Raw genomic sequence first — 20,046 nt, forward strand, 5'->3', positions numbered from 1 at the left:
TGAAAATACAGTAAATGTTTGTATTATAGCTAAAGACTAGGCAGAGCAGTACAAAGATTACCAGATGTTCTGGGTTCTGTAATTCTGAAGAATAATCAGTTAGCAATTAACATCTGAAACATTCTGGTGGGGATACTCTGTGGAGATTAAAATTCTGACAAGGAAAAGACTTGTCCAAATTTGATGAAACAAATAAATGCAATTTTGCCTCCAACAAGAGCTGTACTTTTTACATCATGGGAAAATAAAATTAAAAATTTTACAAAAGCAATGTTCATATTGATAAAGTTAAGCTACAGAGCATTCTCATAGAAATCATGATTTCCACATTGCCTTTCCAAAGGAATATATGCTTTCTCCCTGTTCTATCCTGTCCAGTCACTGGCAAACACTAATATACTTTCCAATTTCAAGAAAGTTATGTTTTTAAATTACTAAGCATATCAACTTTGGAATTGAGCTGTAAGGATTAGACCTTCAACATGAATTTTTATTGTACACATTTCAGTCTGTGATAATACAAATAGATAAATACAGATACTCTACTGCATTTTAGCTGTTTACTTGTTGAACATCACAGCTTACTTTGTAAATTGAATAAGTGCTTAATCATATAGAAGTTTTTGGCTTAACATTATATTTCTGTGATAAATGAATAGAAGTTCAGTTACTGTCTTTTATTTTAATAGAATGTTTACTTTCTTTTTTAAAGAAACCACCACACTGATTTTTACAATAGCTTGATTTTTAGAATGTCTGTACCTCTTTTAAATTCCTCCATGCTGTTCATAAGTTCTTTAAATGTACTAGATAGTATGATTTTGTTGAATAGGCCATTTATAAATATTTTCTCTTATTCAGATTTTGTTCTATGTTCTCCACATTTTTTCAAAGTAAACTTTATAATTTAGCATTAAGTAGTTTTACATTTTAACTTTGATTCTTTTTTTTTTTTTTTGCCAGTCTTGGGGCTTGCACACGGGGCCTGGGCACTGTCCGCAAGCTATTTTTGTTTAAAATTAGCACTCTACCACCTGAGCCACAGCACCACTTCTGTTTTTTTCTGTTTAGGTGGTATTGAGAAATCAAACTCAGGTCTCCAGGCATGTGTGGTAAGCAACCTTCCACTAAGCCACCTTCCCAACCCTAAAAGTCTATTTTTAGTTCTTATTTTTCTTATAGGTAGAACATTAGGTAAAGATCTGACATTTTTTTTTCTTGTGATAGTCCATTTAATTACTTGTGAATCGTTATCAGAAACTACTTGGAAATGTTTATGTATATCTCTGCTTACGTATTGTTTCACTTATTTATGGATTTATCTCCGTTGCTGCTATATTTTTGCCTGTGTATTATTAGCTATATAATGTCTGGAAATTGTGTATATTTTTTTCTCCCACTTTGTTCTTATTTTCAAAATTGTTTTACCCAATATAGCTCATTTGTCTTCCAACATAATTTATGACAGTTGATGTATGACCACAAAGAATATTAACATACATATGGAGTTTGAAAGTACATTTCTTTATTTTTATTTATAGCTTTTTGGCAGTTATTCAAGGTATTTTATTTTATAGGTCTATATCAATGCCTAGATCTACATCATTTATGTCTGTATTTATATCATCAGTATACTAGTAGTGTCATTTTACCAGTTTGAGTAAAATTTATTAACTTTACATTTCTTTCTGTTCCTTTAGATTCTTCTATTTGTAATCTAATTGCTCTAGTATATTTTCTTATATCCATTTCTAAAAATTGGATAATGTTAGATTTATTTTATTGAACCTCTCAAGTTACTTAGAACACTTAAAACTAAGAAAAAAATTTGTTTTATTTAAACACATTCGTCCCTCCTTGCTTCATGGTATCTGGATTTCTTTCTTTTATTGTAATTCTTGTTTTAAACAAAACATTCTTTACTCTTCCTTTGAAGATCTGATGGTAGAAAATTTGTTTTCATTCCATCTGAGCATATCTTGACTTTTTATTTCTGAAGAATATTTTCACTTCTGTGGATAATTTTTTTCTTTTACATATCTTTATATTCAATTAAAATGTGTAATCTGTAAATATTTTGAGGTTATAATACAATGCTATGATATTGATCTACATACATATTGTAGAAAGATTAAATCAAAGTGATGTATTCAGTACAATAGATAATTCCAAAGCTTCTTTGCTCCTAGGCAATTAAAAATGCATACCCTTTGACCAACTTCTCCCCATTCCCTACCTGTTAGTCTATCATCTACTTATAAGTTTAAATTTTATGTACTTTATTATTACTATTTTTTATTAAAGAATTTATTAACATAGATTGTTACATCATATTTCAATGACATGTTTAACAAACAAGTGTTCAAGTAATCACTGGCACTTAGTTTCTAGAACATAATCAAAATTAGGCTAAGGGTTTATATATCATAGATACATATTAATTTATGAAATAAAAAAGTATGTCTATAGAGTAATAGTTTTTTATGTCTATGTACTTATGTTTATATTTCCAATACCATGTCCAAAACATTGGGTTTGCAAATATTGAGTCCTCGCTCTTGTACAGTTTGAATCTAATAGCCACATATTAAGGATACCGTGTGCCTTTTGTTCCTTAGGTCTTGACTTGTTTCACTCAACATGATTCGCTCTAGATTCATCCACTTCCCTGCGAATGCCATTATTTTATCTTGTCTGTTGGCTATGTAGAATTCCATTGTGATATATACCACATTTTATGTACCCATTCATCTGCAGTAGGCCATCTGGATTGTTTTCAATCACCTGGCTATTGTGAATAGTCCAGAGATAAACATAGCTAAGCAGGTGTTCTTGTCATATATTGGATTATGATGTTCAGGGTAGATGCCCAGAAGTGGTATGGCAGGATCATAGGGAAGGTGAATTTTCAGTTCTTTAAGAAACCTCCACACTGCTTTCCAGAGTGTCTGAACAAGGTTACAATCCCACCAGCAGTGAAGTGGGGTTCCTTTTTCTCCACAACCCTGGCAGTATCTGTCATTGTCTGAGTTCAAAATCTTGGCCATTCTTGTTGGGGTAAGGTGGTATCTTAGGGTTGTTTTTATTTGCATTTCCTTTATGACCATGAATGATGAACACCTTCTCATAGGCTTTTCTGCCATTTTAATCTCTTCTTCTGCTAAGTTTCTCTTTAGTTCCCTTGCCCATTTAGTGAATGGTTTGTTGGGTTTAGGGGGATTAGTTTCTTGAGTTCCCTGTAGATACTGGATATTAAGCATTTGTCAGATGTATTACTGGTAAATATCTTTTTCCCAGTTGGTTAGCTGTCTCTCTCCTTTTGTGACTATGCTTTTATCAGTGCAGAAACTTTTTATTTTTAGGCAGTCCCATTTTTTGAGTCTCATTCCAATCTGTTGTGACCCTGGGATTCTGTTCAGGAATCTTTTGCCTCTGCTTACAAGTTCCAGTGTCTATCCTACTTGATCATGTAGTAGTTTCACGGTTTCTGGTCTGACATTGAGGTTTTTGATCCACTTTGAGTTAATGCTTGTGCATGGTGAAAGGCTAGGGTCAATTTTTAGTTTTATACATGTGTCAGCACCAATAATTGAATAAACTATGTTTGTTCCACTGTATATCTTTGGTTCCTTTGTCAAATGCAAGTTGACTATAGGTATGTGGTTCTATTTCTGGGTCTTCTATTCTGTTCCACTGATCTGGTCTGTTTGATTGCCAATACCAAGCAGTTTTTGTTAGTATGGCTGTATAGTTGAGTTTGAAGTCTGGTATTGTAATTCCACCATCATTATTCTTTTTGCCTAGAATTATTTTGGCTATTCTAGGTCTTTTCTTGTTCCATATGAACCTTTGGATAGTACCTTCTATTTCAGTAAAGAATGTCTTTGGGATTTTGATGGGGATTGCATTGAATTTGTATATCTATTTTGGCAGTATAGCCATTTTCACTATGTTGATTCTCTCTAGCCATGAGCATGGGATGTCTTTCCATTTCCTAGTGTCCTCTTTAATTTCTTTCACTAGGATTTTATAGTTTTCATTAAATAATTCTTTTACATCTTTGGTTAAGTTAATTCCTAAGTATTTTATTCTTTTGGGGGCTATTGCAAATGGGATCATTTTCTTGATTTGGCCTTGTGTTTGTGTATTGTTGGTGTACAAGGAGCTAACTGATTTCTAAAAGTTAATTTTGTATCCTGTGGAGCTTGTTTGGTCACTCAAGTAGAGGATCATGTCATCTGCAAATAGGGATAGTTTAATTTCTTCTTTCCCTATGTGGATCCCTTTGATGTCCTTTTCTTGCCTTACTGCTCTGGCTAAGGGTTCCAGCACTATATTGAAGAGAAGTGGAGAGAGTGGGCATCCCTGTCTAGTTCCTGATTATAAGGTAACTGGTTCGTCTTTCACCATTTATTATAATACTGGCTGTAGGTTTTTCATATGTGGCTTTAATTATTTTAAGGAATGTATCTCTTATTCCTATTTTTTTTCTAGTGCTTTCAACATGAATGGATGTTGTATTTTGTCAAATGCCTTCTGCACTTCCCAAGAAATTATCATATGATTCTTATCCTTAACTCTATTGATGTGGTGCATTACATTGATCTATTTACGAATGTTAAACCATCCTTGCATCTGTGAAATGAAGCCTACTTGATCATAGTGTATGATTTTTTTAATTTGTTTCTGGATTCAGTTGGCTAATATTTTATTGAGGACTTTTGCATCTGTGTTCATTAGAGAGATAGGTCTGTAGTTTTCTTTTTTTGCTGGGTCTTTCCCTGGTTTGGCGATGAGAGTAATATTAGCTTCATAAAATGAGGTTGGTATCGCTCCTTCTGCTTCTATTTCTTGGGCGAGTTTCAAGAATGTAGGTGTTACTTCATCTTTAAACGTCTCGTAGAATTCTGCAGTGAAACCATCTGGACGCTCTTTTTGGTTGGCATTTCCCTGATTGCTTCCACAGTTTCATTGTAAGAAATTGGTTTGTTCAATTGTCTATCTCTTCATTGTTCAGTGTGGTAGCCTATATTTATTTAAGAAATCATCCATTTCTACTAGATTTTCTTGGTTCTTTGAACATAGGCCCAACTTTTATATCATTTTAAAATTTCACAGGTGAGCTCATAAAATGTTTTTGTCTATACCTTGGTAATTCCACATAGCATATGCCTCTTCCAGATTCACCCATGTTTTTATAGATTTTACGGATTTTAAGTATGATGAGACTTCACATAAATTTTAATGGGATTTTTCGCTCCCTGGAATTTTGCTCAGGTTATTGAATCCGTAGGCTCATTACTTGAAAATTGTTTACCGATTTTGTTTCATTTTTTTTGTTGTTGTTGTTGGTGGTGGTGGTAGTGGGACTTGAACTCTGAGCCTGGGCGTTGTTCATGAGGTCATCAGCTCAAGGCTACTGTCCTACCCCTAGAGCCACAGCGTCACTACCAGTTTTCTGCTGGTTAATTGGAGATAAGAGTCTCAGGGACTTTAGTTCCTGGGCTGGCTTTGATCTGTGATCCTGATCCTCAGATTGCAGCCTCCTGAGTAGCTAGGATTGCAAGTATGAGCCATTGCACCCAGCTTACCAATTGTTTTTTTTTTTTTTATTATATATACATATACATATTTCTCAGTTGTGGGACTTGTACTCTGGGCCTGGGTGCTGTCCCTGAGCTTTTCTGCTCAAGGCTAGTGCTCTGCCACTTTGAGCCACAGAGCCAATGTGTGAGATAAGAATCTCACACATTTTCATGCCCTTGCTGGCTTGAACCATGATCCTCAGATCTCAGCCTCCAGAGAAAAGTTTGATTACAGGAGTGAGCCACTAACATCTGCCTCATACACTTTTCAATTACTGCAGACTTTCTCCTCTGTAAATACCGCATGAGTGTCATGTATTTTCTAATGGCACATATCAACGAAGCTCCTTTTCTTTCTATTTGCTTAGTTTTCTTCTTTACTTTCCTTCTGTGGTTCAGACTGAGTTTATTGTTGGCTTGTCTTTTTTGTAGGGTTTTGATGTTTGAATTAATTGATGCTTCTTCTGTTCCTTCCACTATGCTGCTCAGCGCAACCACTGGGATTTCTAGTTTAGTTAATATGCTTGTAATTTCTAAGTTGCCATTTGGCTTTGCTTTGTGCATTCTCTTTGAAAGGATGTTTCCATTTCTTCTCCAAAGGTTGTCCTTTTTAGTGTAACTGAAAATGATTATTGGAACTTTGAGATAATGACTGCTTTGCAAACATTGACAGATAATTTTAACAGTCAATTCACTTTGATTCTGTTCTATGTTCCTTATAGTTTGTATTTTAATGAGTTAAAGTATGTATCATGTGCAGCATGGCATTTGATGAAAATTATCAAATATTTATTCTCTTATATACCACATGAGTTACACAATCTTCAATATTAAACCCCACTTAAAATATTGTAACTCTGTTTAGCACACACATTTACGAAAACATTCATTTGAGTTATAATAAGTTATAAATTGCTTAATTACCACTTCTACAGGATTTAAGCATGTGTAGCTAAGATTGTTTTTTTATTTCTGCCTCACTATTTATTATTTCAAAATCTGTGTATAGCTTTGTTCAGCACACATTTTTCTGAAAGAACAAATAAATGAATAAGTAAAAATAACAATTATAACAATGCTTTCTGTGAATGAAATTTTCAAAAGTCATTTTCAGTATGAGATCCAAGACAAAACTTATCAAATTCAAGGCCTCAGATATCCTCCAGGGTAATTTTCTGAAGTCTGGGCCAAAGCTATTTCTATTTGTTGAGATAGCAAGATACTTCAGTAGGGCCAGTGGTATTTATTTCTAACACAATCCCTTTGATTTAAATCTACAAACATTTTCAGTGACAGTTAAGTTTGATTATTCTTGCAAATTGAAATATTACTGAAGCTAGACCCTCTCAAAAGAGATGTGCTCCTAGACAAGAATAATGGTCAATATCTAGGGCAGCTAGTGTATTCACCCAGAAAATAGCTTGTGTTCCTTCAGCTTGAGATACTGCTACTGATGGATTGATTTAATATTTCTTGTAAGCTTTCAGTTTGTTAGGCATCAGACAGAATTTTCAAAAGACCAGCCACTGCCTGCCTCATTGTATAAATTCATATACAATGATTAAAAGAACATATAGCCAAAGGAAGCTAGCTTTTCTGCCTGCATATATTACTCACATTTCTCCCATTTACTTGTACACTGAACAGAGAGCTAACAAATAAGTAACTTCTAAAAAATACATTACTTTGAAAACTAAATCCACAGACAGAATACTAAAAAGGATCTTATTTGGACCCATGGAATTTAGAAGTTACCATAAGTGAATTTCCAGTTACACTGAAGTTCTAGCTATGTCTCGCATTCTATCAGATTGATTTTAATGTATGTCTTGTTATTTTTACACTAGAAAGAAAGAAAGAGAGAGAGAAAGAAAGAAAGAAAAGAAAAAATGAAAAGTGAGCAACAGTAGTTCATGCTTGTATTCTCAGCTACTCAAGAGGCTACATTCAGGAGAATTGCAATTGCAAGACAGCACTGGTGATGAGCATGCAAATCTCATTCTCCTCCAGATAAATTGTGCCTAAGAACCATGCCTTTTATACAAGATAGAATAAGAAGGTAAAACATAGAAGGATATCAATTCCAGGTGTATGGCTATGCAGGAAACAAAACCTTTCTTGAAATTAAGCTGTGCAAAGAAAGGTTGTCAGCATGGTTCAGGGGTACAGTAATTTCATGGCATTTAAAAGACCCTGAGTCGAAAGGCTAAACCACCAAGAGAAAGAGAAATAAACAGACAGAAAAAAGTCCATGAATTTTTTTTCAGGTTGAAATTGTATCTTTTGTAAAATATTAAAATTTAGTAAGCTGATTAAAATTAGTAAAGTATTATTCCACTACTTAAGAAATGATTTAAACTGATAAACTTTCACGTATATATAAAATGACAAATAGTGAAAGTATGATTCTTTTCTTTAACTGACTTGCAGCCAAGATAATAAGGGCAATCTATTACAGTACTTCAGTTTGGTAGAAAGTAACAAAACTGCTAAACAGAAAAAAAAAGAAAATTTTCTATAGGCCTTCAATTCACAAGACTTAGGTGTTTCTTTTATATGAGAAGATATGAGAGTACAAATAAGTAAGAAAAAATCAAAGTTTTGACTTACTTTTTACTGTTCTTATTAATCAATGAAAATTCAAAAAGTAATATGATAGGGCTTTCTTCTTGCTAGATTATTGTGTGGTAAAAGAGATAATTACTATATATGAAGTAGAAAAGCAGTGAACTCACTTCTACAAGTCCTTCTAAATAAGCGCTACTGATGGAGGTTCAACCTATATTACTTAAACACATTCTAAAAGCCCTGTCCCTTAGTAGAGGTTAATTAATCTTGGAAGTTAATTTTGATCAAATGAATTTTGTGAGACATTTACATTGTCTATCAGTCAATTTAAGAAAAAAGTAGAATTTTTTTTCTTTTTTTTATTCTTCTTTTGGATGGTCCTGAAACAGGGTGGTGTTCTTCCCACCAAAACACACCTCTATCTGAGGGAACATATTTTCTTAACAATGCATCAAATCAGGAAGATGATTTCTTCAAATGGAATGTATACTATAATCCCTAGCAATCCTTTATATAATAATTGTTTCTGACCTGCAGGGAGAATTATTAAATATAGAATTCCTAATTAAGACATAGGTCTCAATTCTACTTTTAAAGCACTCTTTGATTTCTGGCACAGTCAATCCTGGGCTTCATAAGAGAATTTCCCTAGGATGCATTCAAATGTGAATAAGATAAGAAAATGAGAATTGTTTTCTGTTTTGTTTTGTTTAAGGTACAAGTCATAGAATTTGAACTCAGGGCCTGGACATTAGCCTTGAAGTTGTGCTCTACCACTGGAGCCTCAGCTCTAGTTCTGGCTTTTGTTGGTTAATTAGAGATAAGACTTTCCTATCTAAGCTTTCTTTGAAACGTGATTATCAGATCTCAGCTTAAGATTACAGATGTAAGCCACAGGCATCTGGCTGAGAATATCACTTTTATGATTATAGTTTAGAAAGATTTATTCCAGTATAATAGAGTAAAAAAATCCATTAGCTTCCACCATATTCTCTCACCTACTTAGTATTTCTTAGAGGTTTTATATAAGGACTTTCATAATGTTGAATCATGAAGATCCCATGTTTCTAAGACATGGGACACTATCATGAGATTCTAATAGTAGAGTTGAAAAGAAATAGCATCAAGTTAATGTTATCTTGTAATGATCTTTCTATTCTTAATGATAGCTCAATCTTACTCTTCATTTAGAAAGAATATTTAAGTTTATTGCTAGTCTATATTTAACTCTATGACACTAAATGAGAAAGAAAAAGAGGAAGTGACAGAGAGATAGGAGAGAATGAAGGAGAGCTAAAGACAAGTAAGTTCAGATCTTTTGAGGTTATTAGTTGCTGAGTATACAGTCAGAAATCAAACCAAATTCACAGGACATGAATGACTTTTTTTCAATTGAACTTAAAATCTTACAAGTCCTCTAATCTTTAATAATTAACATTGCATATTATTATTACTATTTTTTCTGCTAAAATCAGTTCTTTTATCATTACAAATACAATAATGTTTGTACTGATGTTCAAATATATCTACTTTGATTCAGATCTGAAAATACAAATAGAGGCTTAAGGCTGGAAAAATATGTTACATAACAAACCAAGCCCACTGGATTCAAGTGGTAAAGAGCCTGCCTAGTAGGCATGAGTTCAAATGCTACTCACATTTAAAAAGAAATCACAAAGTATAAAACAAAATATGCATTTTTCACATATTACCCTATATGAAGTATATTATTATTACTATGGGGATATAGGAAGGATACTTAAATATACTCATTGGTCATAAATATTTAAGACCATTGGTAATAAATATTTAAGATCATTGGTCCTAAACTATTTAAGGTTTTCTAATGTTTTTTAATAGAGATACTAAGTCAAATGCTACCTTGGTTTAAACACACACAGACATGTTGACAATTATTCAGAAGAGTGCTGTGATTCTGACTTTGCATCATCCCCTTCTGTCTTCTTATCTCAAAAATAGAGGAAGTAAATAATAGCAAGGATGCAAAGTTCATGTCTGAAACTTGCACTTCTGGACGGCTCTCTGGGCTGACATGTTACTGTGATAAATTATACAGCTTGTGCAGTTCTTTGATTTATTGTTGCAATAGATCATGAGTATGATGACTGACATTAACATGTGTTCCATAGACAGCTGGGATGAACCATATTTTATTTCTCTTCCCTCAATTTCAAGTGTGCAGTTTGAAAAGTAAGAAAGGAAACAAACTGACAAATGCTATTCCTTTTGCAACCCTTCCAGCAGAGCATTGAAATAATAGCTTTTAAATTGAGAGGTCTCAAAGCTCTGCTCTGTTTCTGGGCTCTCCCAAAGGGCCATTTAAAAAAGATAAAAACCCGCTGACTCATATGAATTAAGTTTTGTGAATTCAGGCTGTAGCTTTTCTTCTTCATTCTTTGTATAAATACATAATGACAGGCTTCATCTGCATTTTCTATTTTTCTCTGTCTTCACAGCTATCCTGGGAATTGGGATTCTTGACATTTACAATGAAAGATATTACTTAATAGGCAGCTATAACTTTTTTTTTAAAAGGGAAAACATTTATTTTGTCAGGAGTTCAGTTCTTTTTTATATGAAATAGGAATTAATGAGGAGGTGTAAATCATTTCTCTCTCTCTCTCTCTCTCTCTCTCTCTCTCTCTCTCTCTCTCTCTCTCTCTCTCTCTCTCCCTTCAGTTATGTTCCATCATGCCTCCTGGGGGAAAATCTGTAGTTGGGAAACACAAGACTCATAAGAATGTATAAGGTTCTGTATTCTCTCTGTTCTTTGAACCTAGCAGGAGTGTTGTGTGAAATGTATGATATTATTTGATCACAAGATTTATTTTTGTTCAGCATCAATATTTAATATTTCTAGACTTTGTATCTGTTCTGTCCAGAGCTTGAACTGTACATAACTTACCAACTTATGTACTCTCTATATATATGAATATTGCAGAAATGAAAGAGACCTGGATGAAGAAAAGAGTTTTTATTCACCCCACCAGCCCAACAGCCAGAGTAAAAATGAGGCATTGGTCTCCCTCATCTAGAACTGGAGAAGCTAGTGAGATACAGTGAAATATTTGGAAGGAATTAGAGCTCTGTTCAGTGCATGGATGGGCAGAAAGAAAAATGAGTTTTCTTCAAGTTATGTATAATACTTATGTGTAAATGTAACTTTAATAAACTGTTTTCTTGGAAAAATTATGCTCACTAGTAACTTTCAAAGATTAAATTAGATATGAGAAATATTTATGAACATTTACTCTGGCATGACCCTCCAATTTTTGCCTTAAAACTTAAAATTGTCATTATTTTACAGAATAATGATAATGTTTTCATGACTTTTAATAATAGCTATTAAACACAATTTACTCTAGGTGACATTATAGAGGAAGCACAAAACATTTTAAAATATAATTCATTTTATGTTAAGCTCAAAATTATACTCCATTATGTAATTATTTACTGCTAACAAATATGATGAAAATTTAAAGGCTAAAAACTTATTCAGGCTCTGGAAGACAACTCATTGTGATACTACTACTAGCTTGCACAAGAAATTTGCTTCAATTCTCAGTCCACACAAAACAGTCATCATTTTTTTTACATCTAAATTGGATACAAGTATAAAGCCCAAATAATAGCATATCAGTATGGAATAGTTATAAAATGTACAATTACTATGCTTTCTACCTGGAGAAATGGTAAGAGAAGTAAAAATTAGTTGTAAATGCTTGATAGGCTAGTCAATGCTATAGGTATTCATTTTTATAGTTTGCTGAACTTCAAGATAATTTCCAAGTAGATCTCTGTTGTAAAGCTATTTAAGGTAATTGACTGAATAGAGCAGAATATAAACTAATTTTACGGAAAATATTTTTATTTGTAATGACACCTTTGTCTATACAATACTAATTGTACTGATATATAAAACAAAACAATTATCCTGAAGGAATAAGATAGAAATTCAATATAATTATTCTGTTAATAAAATAATATGTGATACAACTGAAGATTAATCTTTGTCGGGGCTTTTAGTCCTTGATCCTTCCCGACACACAGGAGGAATAGAGAGAACACGCCCCAACCAGGACAAGCTGAGAAAGGAGAGGGCCAACTGAATGCCTCCACCCAGCTCTCCCTCGCCAGAGGACAATCAGAAGCCTTAGGGAGAATTGCCAAGGCAGGAACTCGCTTATTGAGGAAGTGCATTCATCTAATATAGGGTGCAGAAGCCTACAAGCACAAAGGTGGGCAGGATAGGGGAGGTCTAGGTGTTTACTCTCACTATAGGTCTCAGCAAAGAGTGATAAAGCAATAACACATTAATACCCAATGATAATCAAGTCTCAGCAGAAAGTGGTTCATAATACCAACAATATAGCGCAAAGTTAGGCATAACAGCTCATTTCTTTGCGTGGTTATCTTACTCAGTGGTGCAGATTCATGGGTCAGCCTGTCCCTGCACTCGGCTCCCTACAAAACTTTACATTGAGGATCTCACTAAAATTTAACTTAATATAGATACCATTGGCTCCCCTACATGTAGTCTATTTTCAAGGTAATGATAGTAAAATGAGGGAAAAAACATAATTGGTCTATACATTAATCACAAGGGGAATAGTATATAACTCTCTAGCTTTACAGCAAAAAGTAGGAAGAATTAGATTAGCCAAGAGTGAGTGATTTTAAAATCTAAATGTGGAGTGTAAGTATTAGAACAATAAACTGGTCCAAACATCTGGCTTCCAGAATGACTGAATTTGGAATTGAAGGTGTGCTGGAATTTCATGGATCCTTGCCTGTGAGTGAAAATGATAGGCAAGAGCTTGCATTCCTAAGTTGAAGCCTCAGGACCAGAAGGGTTGGGGGCAGAGAGAGAGAGAGACAGAGAGAGACAGAGACAGAGACACAGAGAGAGACAGAGACAAAGAGAGAGAGATAGATACAGACAGACAGAGACAGAGAGAGGGATATTGAGTTTTTTTAGTCTGATTGACAGTTACATTTTTTGTGTGGTTTGGATAAATTTTGGGAATCCATACACATCTAAGTCTGAATAAGCATCATCTGTAAATGTAACACATCTTTCTACTGGTGACATTTTTAGATTCATTTACACTACTACTAATTATGTTAGCTGTGCTCCTTTTCCTCGTTCATATTTCTGTCTCCCAAACATTAGCTGGCCTATAGTAAATAGAAGATAATTTGGAAGTCAGTAAATTGTGGTTCCAAAATAATTTGTTCTGAGAAGCACAGATTTTAGAATTATACCCCAAGTGTCCTATCAGGAGCTTGTATTACAAATGCTCAAGTGATCGCAAACAGGACAATGACTTCTAAATTGTGGATGGCAATACAATGCATGTGCTTGCCTGGGTCTTCACCTACATCAGAGGTATCAGGAGTTTACACACACTATTGGTTGAGCACAAGGCCTACTTAGAAAATCATCAAGAGGATGAAGAAAAATGAATTCATTGCAGTCATGCTTTCCTTATGTCTCCTTCTTATATTGCTGAACTCACTGTGATACTTTTTTAGCCTTTTTTCTGTCTGAGCTAAAAGATTACTCTTCTACTACTTTTTCTGATTTGTCAAATAAAAGGTTCAAAGTAAATAACAATGAAAATAAGATGTACCTAAATATAAGAATTTTTTGCCTCATTAACATAAGTGCAGTTAAATCTACTGAAAACATACATTACACAAATAAAATCTGCAATGTAATATGAGAACAAATGAAATCATCTGCTTAAATAGATATTTCTATGCATTATTTACATTTGACAAGTTAAAAGTACAACATAAGCCTTTATATTTGCCAGGAAAGAATTGTGATTTGGTATAAGAAATACAGCTATTAGAAACAGGATTCTTAGAGATTGTTCAATTGGATTTTTCATAATTTTCAAAGTTGTACATCAAATCTGTCCTAATAAGCAGTTACTCTACTTAGCATCTACACCCTTTGTTCAGGACCATACAGAGTCAACATGTACTTTCCTGAAAGATCTCCAGGACTGAATATGACAGGTATATCGCAGGTAAACAGGACTGTGATGAAATGCAGAAAGTTAGTTTGAGAAGTGTAAAAGTAGAATACTTTGCCAGAAGTATTCAGAGAAGCTTCTATTATTTTTTTTTAATGTCCAGAATCAAACCACTGCCATCTCATTTTCTGTGAGCACTGATTTTTTTTCCTTTTTCTTATACACCTTGCCTTAATGCCCCAAAATGTGTTCATTGAGAAATACTGCTTATTTAATGACTTTCTGCAATATATGTCAGGATGGGAATTAACATTTGTATGATATTAAGTCATCACTTAGTTATCTAAATTCAGTAAAAGGGAAATTGTTTCATTACCCATCTGATGAAAGCAATGCCAAGAGGCAATTTAGATACTCTGTAGTTCACTGCATATCCTTGAACTATTGCAACTGCTCACATTTTTTCATCTTTCTGGCAGCTTTCAAACTATACTACTTAATGATATAACTAAAATTAACTAAAGTAATTCTTTGTGGAAAAAAATCCCATCATGCTGTGCCTTGTAAAAGTCACTGATTATACTGTCTTCATTTAAACAGAATTTATTCATAACATATTGCCACCCTGACTATTTTGTTTCTTGCTTTTCGTGTGTGTGTGTGTGTGTGTGTGTGTGTGTGTGTGTGTGTGTGTGTGTGTGTGTGTTTATGTGTGATGGGTCTTGAACTCATTCTGGGCACTGTTCCTGAACTCTTCAGCTCAATGCTGCCATCATAACCTTGCGCCAAGCCCCACTTCCTGTTTTCTAGAGGTTAAGTGCAGATAAGAGTCACAGGTCCTTTGGTGCCTGGGCTAGCTTTGTACTTTGATCCTCAGATCTCAGCCTCCTGAGTAGCTAGGATTACAGGCGTGAGCCACTGTGCCTGGCTATTTTATGTTTCTGAATGAGTCAAAAAAAGTTTTGTGCAAGTATCCATAACTTTTATGTTGTGGGATGGAACAGTCAAAATGCTTCTGATAGCATTTGGAAGGAGACTTTCTATAAAGCTTAAATGAGCATCTAAATTGCAAAATGACTTAGAGGATGTATGATACAGCTGCTTCTCCAAACAATGTGTCTACAAACATTTATCTTTAAGATGAATTTTATTAAGAAGCTTAAAATGCATGGGGAATGACATTAACTTAAAGAAATAGTGACTTCTGGCAATATAAATTAGGGCAGAGCAGAGCATTTTTGTGCAAGATTTGCATGCCATATATATTAGAATTCCTTAATTAAATCAATTACTGGAAAGTAGATGCAAAGAGATGGAGTTTGAAATGTAGATAAACGCATATTAACATGGGTAGGGAGGAAAGCAATGAATTTTAAATCAACTACAAAATGGAAATCACTCCCTTTATCCTCACATTTTTCTTATTTTTCTATTATACAAGATCTCATTTACAGGACACAGGAGGCATTAGTAGTAAAGCTATTTAAATTGGGAAGCTTTATTAATTATTTTACTCTAATCCATCTTTGGGCAAAACATTTCCATGTGTGAGAATTTGTTAGCCCAACAACCTCTGGGTTAAAAAAAAACCTACTAAAATATTTTAGGAATGCAAACTAGCAAATCACATAGTCATTTTAATAGCAGAGACTGATTGCTAAGAGGTGCTTATAAGAACTATAAGAACACACTGACTTGGATATAGTTGGAGTAATGATTTCATGTAGACTCCATTGTGCTTTGTACAGATAGCTTTTACAATAAATGTGTTTGTGCTAGTGGCTTTAGTGTATCATTATTTATAATATTTGATTTAAATACCCAGAAGACTAATTGCTGGATCATAAAGTAGTTTCATGTTTATATTTTAAATGAAACTGCCACAGGGCTTTCCATAGGGTTTGAACAAATTTACAGTCCAACAAACAGTGCATTAGAGTTCCCTATTGGCACATCTTCCCCAGCATCTGTATACTTTATTTTCATAACTAGCCATTCTAATTGTGGAAGGGTGGAATCTCAGTTTTGTTTTGCTTTGCATTTCCAGATGTTGAGTATTTCTTACAGGTTCTTTGGCCATTCTTATTTATTATTTTGAGAAATCTCTTTAACTCCAACTATGTAATTGTGTTATTTGTTTTTTGAAGATTTACTTTTTCAAGTTCTTTGTAATTCTGGATCTTAGGCCATTTTTTTGATATGTGTGTGTGTGTGTGTGTGTGTGTGTGTGTGTGTGTGTGTGTGTAGGCTGTCTTTTTAGCTTGTTGGCTATGTTCTTTGCTGTGCAGAGAATTTTTAGTGTGATGTAATATTGTCAAGTATGTCTTTGATTTGCTGTGCTCCTGATTTTTAATCAGGACTCCTGTGCTCAGGAGTCCTAATTTTCCATTATTTTTTCCTGCAATATTTTCATCGTACCGGGTTTTTAAATCATTTTGAATTAATGCGGGTTCAAGCTGATATCTTGTTTCCATTTTCTATATCTGGATATCCAGTTTCACCAACATCATTTTTGTTGAAGAGGCTGCCTTTCTTATACCCTATGTTTTTGGCTCCCTTGTTTAATTTTAAATGATTCTATGTTTGTGGAGTTTTTGTGTGTCTTCTATTTATGTTTATTGCAGTGCAAGTCACCATAGCCAAGATATGAAATCAGTCCAAATGCTTCTCAGTGACATACATAAAATGTGGCATATATACACAATGGAATTTCAGTTATCTGTTAGAAAGAATGATGTGCCACTTGTAAAATAATGGAAAAATAGTGTTAAATTAAACTGCATATGTGACAAGTACCTGGGATTCTGCATATATTTATATTTCTTTTTTGAACATTTTACTGTGTAATTGAGGAATACATTTTTGAATAGAATTCCAGAATACAATTTTTGTTCTATGGTCATAGACTCAGTAAGATCAACTAGTTTTCAATAACATTGTTTTTTCTCTAGCATGGAATGCAGTTACTTTTTTAATGTCAGTATGAGACATATTTAGTGTTACCTTTTTGAGTTTCATACATAACATGTTAAAAGTAAACATGATAAGCATGTGTTGAATGATCTTTATATATATATATATATCACTTCTATTACATAAGCCCAGTTATTTTATAAAATCATTTACTCATTGATTAAATTTTCCCTCTGATGAATGCAGAATGATTTATCTCTGTGTAAGCAATTATCTGACAAATAAACCAAAGACAGAATCTAAAGCAGTGTTCTTTTTCTTGATTCTTGTTCATCTTCATTTCTCTTATTCATAAAGTTATAATTTTAGTTTTAGCAATAAAGCATTACAGCTATTCTGCACTAAAAACAACATATAATAAATATGCAATCCATATTCTTCTGGCTGTCTAACTGAAATACCTTCCTCATATTTTGCATGTCTTTTGATAAAATGTGAATGAAGAATGTGAATTTTTATTTAGAAAATATTTCCCCTAGGTTTACATGTGAAAGTGTTCACAGCAGCTTCAACAATCCTCTGAATATGTTATTTTGAAATTAAGTGCAGTTGTACCAACAAGAAATATATTTCTGTTAATATTAAAACACATCTGAACATCTTTTATAATGTCAGCATGATGAGTCACTTTCTTGTGAAATGTCTTTGATAATAAATTTTCTGTTTTCTCAGTAACATCTTGTTCTGCAGGGTTAAATCAATAAGTTGACAAAAACAGGAAGGTGGTTGTGACATTCGATGATAGTCACCTGCTTCACCGAGGTTACATTGTATACTGTAAACTGTCAGACAGCTTTTATTCCTTCCTTATTTTAAAGTAATATTTCACTTAACCAATCACTGAATAAAATAGAAAACAGCATGATTCACTTTAGGGGAACTCTGGAAAAATTTCTAAAACCACTGACTCAGACAATCTTGAAATTACATTACTAATCTTGATAAATGTATATCTGTCATCTCACAGCTGTGTGTGTATATATGCAGATGTGCATGTAAAAGAGAAAAAGGATTGGAAAGATAATAATAGATTATTAGGGAATCATAGATTTATTATGGTAAGATGGGTTTTAAACTTGGTTCTGAAACTGGTGAATGTTTAATACTTCAGATCTCACTTAAAGCCTGGAGATGGTGGCTCATGGCTGTAATCCTAATCACTGAGGAGGTTATTATTGGAGGATTTCAGTTAAAGGGCAGACCAAGCAGAAAAGTCTCTGTGAGACTCTTTTTTAAAAACAATGTAATTAATATAGGGGTTACAGTTATATTTGCCAGATAGAAGGTACATTACTTCTTACACCTTGATACCTTTTCTCATTTTTTTGTCTCCCTTTTCCTCCCTCCACTCCCTCCCCTCATCGTGTTTCCCCCCCTTCCCTTTCCTATTTCAAACAAACAAAGAAACATATATACAATATGCCAGGTAACACAGATAGGTACTGTAACAATATGAGATTAACCAAGAGGCTATAATAAAGAAGAGAAATAACATAGTACATTAAGAACAACCATCACACAATATAAAGCTCAGAGAATCTTATTTTCCATAAACTACCCCCAAAATCCATAAGTGATAGAGTGTTAGCTTTGATCAAAGAAAGACTCAGGGACAGTGTACAGTCTGAGTTCAGGTCCCAGGACTGGGAAAATAAATGAATATATAAATAAAATATCACATAAACACTTTTTTAAATTGCTGGTATTAAAATTAATTTTATAAATAAAATAATTCAATTTTCTTCTATTGTATTTAAATTTTACATTATTTTACCTTTTTAAAATAAAATGCTTAGGGGCTAGGAGTTTGGCCTAGTGGTAGAGTACTTGCCTACCTAGCACGAAGACCCAGGTTTGATTCCTCAGTACCACATATATAGAAAAAAGCTGGAAGGCTCAAGTAATATAGCTTTAGCCTTCAGAAAACCCAAGGACAGTGCTCAGGCCCTGAGCACAAGCCCAGGACTGGCAAAGAAAATGCTCCTATAAGAAATATCATGTTTTCATCTGTCAGTATTAGCAATTTTCAATTTCGGCTAAATTAGATTTCATAAATATCCCTGCCAACATTGTTATAGTCTCCATGATATTTTTGAAGTAAAACCAGTAACATATTTTTAAGGATGTTGGTATGTAATTTTTTTGTGTGTGGGGGGGGGTCATGGGGTTTGAACTCGGCCTGGGCATTGTCTCTAAGCTCTTTAGCTCAAGGCTACTGCCCTACCTTTGAGCCAAGCCCCATTTCCCATTTTCTAGAGGTTAAGTGGAAATAAGAGTCTCAGGTCCTTTTGTGCCCAGTCTGGCTTTGAACTTTGATCCTCAGATCTCAGCCTCCTGAGTAGCTAGGATTACAGGCATGAGTCACCAGGCCCGGCTTGGTATGTAAGTTTTAAGCAATAGAAAACTTATTTTTGTATAATTATTATTTATTATTACATTTTAAAAGTAAGTGCCTTAATACAACAAGTGTCTAGTAAAAATACATTTAATCATCCTAGCTATTCAGAGGATTGATATCTAAGGATTTCAGCCTAAGGCAATTTATTACTGAATGTCTTTCTCTGATGAGTTTACCTCTTTAACATAGGCTTGTGGCTCCTGATTGAATTTATATTTCTTCTGGATTCTGGTAACTTCACCTCTTCATTTTTGCATATTATTCCAGTAATCAGGATTTTTTTTCTGCTTTTACAGGCCTGGAATTTCTAATTATCTCCCTATACCTTGCCAAATGTTTCCTCTAAAATTTCCTTAAGTTATTCTAATCGGAGAAGTATATACGTTTCAAGATTAACTAATGGAATGATTTCCAATATTGATAGTCTACTTGAGAGCACAGAACAATACAAAAGTAAATATTGATATTTTCTGTTAGAAGGCAAATTACTGTGGGAAGAGGTTCTGCTGATAGATAA

General features: G+C 33.7%; 1 protein-coding gene across 1 annotated transcript in view; it reads left to right on the forward strand.

Moving 5' to 3' along the window:
• Positions 1-20,046, forward strand: part of Lrp1b (LDL receptor related protein 1B) — a 1,652,823-nt gene that overhangs the window by 1,323,175 nt on the left and 309,602 nt on the right. The gene's annotated exons all lie outside the window — the stretch shown is intronic.

Source organism: Megascapheus bottae, chromosome 12, assembly GCF_031878675.1.
Source record: "Megascapheus bottae isolate mThoBot1 chromosome 12, mThoBot2.hap1, whole genome shotgun sequence".
Classification (NCBI taxonomy): Eukaryota; Metazoa; Chordata; class Mammalia; order Rodentia; family Geomyidae; genus Megascapheus; species Megascapheus bottae.